Source organism: Acomys minous (assembly GCF_964271855.1).
Source record: "Acomys minous genome assembly, chromosome: 11".
NCBI classification, from domain to species: Eukaryota; Metazoa; Chordata; class Mammalia; order Rodentia; family Muridae; genus Acomys; species Acomys minous.
This window is the reverse complement of record NC_140492.1, coordinates 24,759,271-24,767,042: the sequence shown is the minus strand read 5'-3', so window position 1 is coordinate 24,767,042 and position 7,772 is coordinate 24,759,271. Positions and strand designations below refer to the sequence as shown.

General features: G+C 38.9%; 1 pseudogene across 1 annotated transcript; it reads left to right on the top strand.

Annotated features, from left to right (window-relative positions):
- Positions 1-798: 798 nt before the first annotated feature.
- LOC311608862 (stathmin-like) lies at positions 799-4,409 on the top strand (annotated as a pseudogene). Its single transcript has 2 exons — positions 799-1,006; positions 3,969-4,409. The product of its transcript is annotated as a stathmin-like (transcript).
- The last annotated feature ends 3,363 nt before the right edge of the window (positions 4,410-7,772 follow it).

Genomic DNA, 7,772 nt, shown 5'->3' with positions numbered 1-7,772 from the left:
TAGCAGGCATGGGTTTGTATACTGAACTTAGTGCCCAGATACAATATAACCCAGCTGTGTATGCACAGATTGCAACTTGCGCCATGAGGGCTTGGAAGTCCTTGCCTAATAAGGGGGCAGGAGAACAGCTGTCTAAAGTGGTCCAGGGACCCTCGGAGCCCTTCCAGGAATTTGTTGGTCGCCTTATGCAATTGGCAGGAAGGATTTTTGGAGTTGTGGAAGGAGCCATGCCTATTATTAAACAATTGGCCTTTGAAAATGCTAATAAGTATTGTCAGGAAGCCCTTCGGCCTTATAAATATAAAAGTGTGAATGACTATCTGCAAATTTGCCATAGTATAGATACTACTCACATAATGGGACAAGTAATAGCTTCTGCTGTTCAGGGACGGTCACCTTCAGGGGGAGTCTGGCTGAAAACATGTTTCAGATGTGGCCAGATAAGACACCTTAAGAGAGAATGTACTCGAAGGGAGACTGGACAAGCTCGAGATAGAGTTGATCATACTAAGCCAAGTTTGTGTTCTTGTTGCCAATGAGGGTATCATTGGGGGAATGAGCGCTGCTCTAAGACAATAGGCAAGGGAGGCCATTGCAGGGAAACGGGCCCCGGGATCAGCTCCGGGCTCCGTCAAGACAGGCATGCGGAGCATTGCAGACACCTGCCCTTCAAATCATTCAACCTGTGCGTTCTATCCCCCAAAGAAACCCATTTTTATCTGAGATCTCACCCGGAGGACAGCAGGCAGCGCAGGACTGGACCTCTGTACCTCCACCAGAGTCATATTAACACCTCAGATGGGTCCTCAGGCCATTGGGACAGGAATTTTTGGTCTGTTACCTGATGGCTCATTGGGACTGTTACTGGGTCGAAATAGTGCCCTTATGAGAGGTCTTAAAGTTATTCCTGGAGTCATTGATGCTGATACAAGGGGAGAAATAAAAATTATGGTGGAAATTACTAAGAGTATTCTGGTGATTCCTCAAGGAGCCTCAAATAATCCTAGTAACTCAATTCCGAACAACCAACCCATTTTTAAAGGAAAAAAGAGATGGGGGAGGCTTCGGCTCTACTGGGCCAGTGACTTACTGGAGTGCAACCCTTAATGACTGCCCTAGGCTTACACTGAAAATTGATAGCAGAGACTTTAAAGGCCTACTGGACAGGGAGCGGACACCTCTGTCCTTTCTCTCTCCTATTGGCCTACGGCCTGGCCACTGCAACAAACAAATACCCAATTGCAAGGAGTGGGAACAGCCAACACTCCTTTTCGCAGTACTAAGATGCTGACTTGGAAGGATGAGGAGGAACATCAGGGAATATTTCAGCCATATGTCCTCCCTCATATTCCTATTAATTTATGGGGAAGGGATATACTGGAAGGAATGGGGGCTGTATTGACCACACAGCCAGTACGAAGATTGTTAAATCAACAAGGATTTTGTCCAGGACAAGGTTTAGGCAAAAACCTACAGGGCAATAACTGTCCTGTCTCAGACCAAGAGATAACTCTCCGCCATCCTTCTGATAAACAGGGGTTAGGGTATTTTCCATAGGGGCCATTGTTGAACAGCCTCCAATTCCCACTATTCTACTAACTGGAAAAATGATTCCCCAATTTGGGTTGAACAATGGCCCCTGTCTAAAGAGAAGTTGGAGGCTGCCAATATGCTTGTACAAGAGCAGCTCGCTATAGGTCATATTATATATTCTACATCCCCTTGGAACTCACCTATTTTTGTTATCAAAAAGAAATCAGGAAAATAGAGATTGTTACCGGACCTTAGAGCTGTCAATGTTACTATGATAGTTATGGGGGGCCATTCAACCTGGCCTCCCTGTTCCAGTAGCCATTCCTAAGCATTGGCATATGATTGTAATTGACTTGAAAGATTGTTTCTTTACTATTCTCCTACATCCCAATGATTCAGTCACTGTCATACTAGGAAAGTTCTCAAGAGATGTTTTCTGTGCATAATTATAAGGTGTTATAAAAATATGTGGTAAAGGTTGGGCTGAACATGTAGCTCAGTGATTATAAACACTTGGTCTTCTTGCAAAGGGCTCAGATTCAACTCTCAGCACCCAGATCAAAAGCCTGTACTGATAGCTATGATTGCAAGGGATTCCAAGTCCTCTTGCCATTTTGGATACCTGTTCATATGTGGTGCATGTACATATGCTCAAACCTATGGGCCACACTAATAAAAATTTATAAATTTTAAAATATAAAAATAGATGTAGGGGGTAATTTTTTCTTCTTGTAAGTGGGAATGTGGTTTATGGTCATGTAAAGTTTTCAGTCTTTTAGAAGTACAGTGAGAAGATCACTTGCATATACTTATGAACACTTTTTTCTATCATCCAGCTATTGAATGATATTTTTGGTTTCTCAGTTTTAGCTACTGAACACTGTTTATTTGGGGCCATAACTAGAACTCTTTTCGCTTAAGCAATTTGTAGTATGCAATGTGCTAATCTTCCTATTAATACATATAATGTGACATTTGTAACTTTATCATCTTATTTAAATAGACCCAAGCAATTACATTGTTCTATGGTGTTGTGTACATTGTGGGATGATGAAGAAATTGCAGATATTGTGCCTAGATAAATCTCCTGCTTCTTTCACCTTCTGTTTAATATAATAAGACAAATTGCTCTACCTAATCTTTCTTGCTAATAGTAAAGACAGTATTTAACATTTCCATGAAACATGTTTTCGGAGCGTTTAAGGAAACAATACATAATTTTTAATGCCTTATAATATATTGAATCAAGTGAATATGAATGATGGTATAAGTAGTTTGAACAACAGAAAATGAATCAGAAGGAGTATCCTGGCTCCATGTTTTGCTGACCCTGCTAGTAATAGGACCAACAGCCACTTTGCCATTAAATTTTCAAAATATTTTTCCTCTATGAGTTAAGACAATTCTCCTAAAAGCATCTTCTGTTTAATATTTCCTATCTCCTGACTTTGAGAGTAATTTAAAGAGGCAGCTAATTAGCAATTGACTATCAGTTAATCCTAGCAATTATTTAATACCTAGAGCTGGATATTTTAACCATTTTGAGAGGCATTAAACTTTTTGATAATTCGGAGCTGGTATTGTCTTCTTGTAGCTCATTAGCTTATTTTATTCTTATTTAGAAACAAATATAAAGCTGATTTTTTACATTGAAAATGCTGTTATAATTCTTAGATGGTGTGAGAATAATTTGTTAGATGAAACCTTGGTTGTTTTGTAAGACAGCTTTATGTCAACTTAAACTAAAGTTATCTGAGAAGAGAGAACTTCAGTTAAGAAAATGTCTCCAGGGTGGAAGAGGTTGGGAGGGTGTGCCTGGAAAGAGAGGAGGGAGGGGATGCAAAGTGAATAAATAAACTTTTTAAATCAAAAAAAATAAAATGTCTCCATAAAAGTGGGTTGTAGGCAAGCCTGTATGGCATTTCTATGTAGTGATTGACTGAGGAGGGATCAGTCACTTTTGGGTGGTGTCACCCCTGGGCTAGTGGTCCTGGGTTCTAAAGGAAAGCAAGCTAAGGGAAGCAAGCCTGTAAGTGGCATCCTATTTGGCCTCTGCATTATCTCCAGGCTTCTATCCTATGTGAGTTCAGGTTTTTATTGCTTTTGATAATAAACTGTATGTGGACCTATGAGCCAAATGTACCCATTTTTTCCCAATTTGCTTTCGTCATGGTGTTTCATCATAACAATAGTAATCCTAAACAGTCATCGTTTTGCAGTGTAGCTTATTTCTAATTATGACTAAACATTTCCAACGTCATTACAAAAAATAATAAAATTTTCATAATTATCTGTGGATCAGACAGCATCCCTGTAAACAAGGATAAAGGAAACCCGAGGAGAGTGTAGCCAGGCGGCTGGGACAGAGCAGGGCTTTCCTTGCCAGTGACTTGTGTAGAGTGCACAGCCAGTCTCTTGTCTTCTCTCCATCATAGCATCTTCTGAGATTCGGGGGAAAGCACTGGAGAAGCGTGCTTCGGGCCGGGCTTTTGAACTGGTCCTCAGCCCTCGGTCAAAAGAATCTGTCCCCGATTTTTCCCTTTCTCCCCCAAAGAAGGACCTTTCCCTGGAGGAAATTCAGAAGAAATTAGAAGCTGCAGAAGAAAGACACAGTCTCATAAAGCAGAAGTCTTGAAGCAGCTTGCAGAGAAACAGGAGCATGAAAAAGAAGTGCTCCAGAACGCTATCGAGGATGACAACAACTTCAGCAAAATGGCAGAGGAGAATCTGACCCACAAAATGGAGGCTAACAAAGAGAAGCAGGGGGTGCAAATGGCTGCTAGCTGGAGAGTTTGCGAAAGAAGGACAAGCACGTTGAAGAGGTATGGAAGAAGAAAGAATGCAAAAATCCTGCACGTGAGATCTGGGCTGACTAATCTGTTCTGAGAACTGATTTTCTCCGCGACCCCTTCCTAAATATCCAAAGACTGTACTGGCCAGTGTCATTTACTCCTGACAACTATACTAGAAGCTGATGTAGGAGTGGACAGGTAGATCAAGACCGTGAGATGTTTTAGGGGCTCAAGGGAAGAGACTGAAAGTGTTTTATGTCCCTGCCAGCCCGTGGGACAAATGAAACAGGGTTCCCTGGAAGAGGGAGTGTAGATTGAAAGTGGGGGACAGAGATGCGAGAAAAATTGAGTCATGTCTGGAGATTTCTGATCAAGACTCTCTTTAATGCAGGCGAGTAGACTTTATATAGCAAGGTCAACACAAGCTCTATTGTAATCTCACTTCCCTTAGTCCCCAGGCAAAAATAGAATCCTGTGACCAGTTTCCTGTAAGAACTTTCTTAATCCTCTGGGTAGCTCCCTGTAGGAACTTCCTTAGTCCTTGGTCAGTTCCCTGTAAGAACTTCCCTATTGCTGTGGGTAGTTCCCTGTAAGAATCCAAAGGTAAACAATCCAAAGATAGCCTAAACCTACTTCAGCAAAGGTCAACAACTTGAAGGTCACAGCATGCAGCCTAAGTAAGGGATATCTAACATGGCTGATTTTAGCATGGCTCCTTTACAGCTTTACCCTTTTTTAAACTGTTGGTCTTTCTAATATACCTATTTTTCTCTTTGCATTTTTTCCACTTCAGCACCCTCTGTCCTAGTTAACGGCTAGTACTATATTAACGTTTGTGAAAAGTACATAGTGGCTTCTTCCAACCTGTTAGATGGTGAATATCTCTTTACTTTGCAATCCTAATACTGTCCCAGTCTTACCAGATTCTACCGTACTTGAATGCTTAGTAAACTTCACAGTGCTGTTAAGAAAAGAAAAGAAAAAGAAACCTGAGCGATGAAGAACCAACCAGTACAAAAGTATTGGAAAATCAGCTAAAATAGTGAGAAAATGAAATGACAGCAAGGGCAAAATTGAAAATTAATAACTATTAAGTAACTTGAGATAAAATTATTATGAATGCCATGCAATGAAACTCAGAAATCTAGGGCAAAAATACTATAAATAAAAAGAAAGCTTGTCTGAAATGTTCTATCACATGCTTCTCATTTGAACAGCCTAGCACATTTATTACTGTCTAAATCACTATTGCAAAATTTCCATAAAATATGTGATATTCCCAGGGATGTGGCTTTTGAAATAACATCTTTAGAAGCCTTTGGTGATTCCATCTAATTTGGTCTCATAGTCCTCAAAATGATCCCTAGAAGGAATGTTGGGAATAATGTTATTCTTCACAGGAATAATACACAATTTTTACGTGAAGACTGAATAAGTTAGTAGTAGACTAAAAATTCATGCCTGTGGCTTAGAAATCTCAGCATTCTAACAAGGATTTGAAATTCTCCTGTTCTGTCCTAAATTCTCTCCAAAAAGTACTCAGAATCTCTAACCGTAGAACAAAGCTTACTACATAAGGGTGTGCTATATATGTAAAAATTTTACCATACCATTCTACAAAGTTCTTTGCGTTTGTAATTTTCGGGGAATTCTCTTTCCTGTCCTTTATCTAGGTTATCTCTTCTTTCTATTCTTACAGCTCATGTTCAAATATTGTTTGTGCTAAGTAAGAAAGAAAGAGAGAGAGAGAGAGAGAAAGAAAGGAAAGAAAGAAAGAAAGAAAAAAATATTTCCTGGGCATTCACAAAGAAATTTATTAAAATTATGTTTTTATTTCCAGTAACTTTTAAAATTCTGTTTAAGGCTCTTAAATGGCAAGTCTTCATATAGCATGTGTCAATCTTCTTGGCTTTGCAGTCAGATCCTAAGACAGAAGGACTGTCATTCAACTCTAACTACGGTTTCTCTCTACAGGGAACCCTGGGCCGACACCTAATACAGTGCTATAGATCAACTACAATATAGTTAATTTCTTCCTTTTCAACTATCCATCCTTAACTAAGGAAATGTAGGATGGTTTGAATGAAAATGCATCACTTAGGCTAATGTTTGAACACTTTGTCCACAGTTGGTAGGATTGTTTGCGAAGGACAAGGAGTAGCTTTGTTTGATGAGTTGTATTATTGGTTGCAGGGATTTAAGTTTTCGAATGATTTATATCCTTCACAGTGTGCTCTCTGTCTGTTTATGGACAGGATATTTTATTTTATTATTATTCCTTAAATCCTGATTTGTTCTCCAATGAGAAACAGAAAGTGTTTGGTCTCAATGGGTGGGGAAGAACTGAAAGGAGTAGAAACAAGGGCCCATAATGAAAATATTTTGTATGAAAAAAATCTACACTCAATAAAAAGTAAAAAATATAAATACAAAACAAAACAACAAATACCCTCTTTACTTCTGACCCAAAACTTTCTCCTGTTGTCATGTTCCCAAATTGATAGTGATGGACGTCTGTGCAACTCTAAGATTTAACTAATACCTTCCTTTTATAAGTTGCCTTGGCTTTTTATCATAACAATAGAAAAGTAATGAAGATCAAAATCCTTGACTAAATCCCATGATCTCTAATATGTATAAATCCCTATTCTTTTCAGTATTCCTGAGATGCCTATGTAGAGGCTAGAAGGAAACTAATAGAAAAAATTCACAGATGTCTCAAAAGTATTTATTAAATACATGGATAAATGGGTTAATGAATAATTACAAAGTTTCACTGAGGATGATCACGTGATGCAAACATTGAAACTGAATAATGGTAAAAATGAAGTGTTTGTTAAATAAATAGCATATATAGGATATTATAAGGAAACAAATGAAAAGGCAAAATCATTCACTATTAATTTCTTCACACATCCTGAATCTGTTCAGTTGTTCTAGAAAGTACAGGTCTGAGGGCTAAGCACTTGGTATTTAATAACCAGTCAGGTACTTGTCGATGGAGAAGACCAATTCTCCCTCTCTCATTAGTCCTTAATTGTCTATAACTCTTTATGTAGCTGTGGGACCCATTGAGATTTCACCTATCCATGACATCATTTCAACTGGTATTGTCAAGTTTCAGGTCTTTTCTAGCCCCTATTTTGTTGAAACTTCATGTGTATAACATTCTGTCTAGAAAGGAAGACCCAATTTTAGACTGTTATCTTGGTTCTTTGGTTCTTATTATCTCTCCCTCTTCTTCTTAGCCTAGATGCTGAGGTTGAGCTGTAAATGTATTAATTGGGGTGGGAATCCCAGGATCTTTTGTTTTCTGCACTGACCACTTGTGCTTTACTGTAACAATCCCTGTCTACTGCTGCTTGAAATTTTCATACATGCTTACATAATCATTTCCAACCCCGTTATTCTTTCTTTCATTTCCTCTCTTATGCATCTGCACTTTTC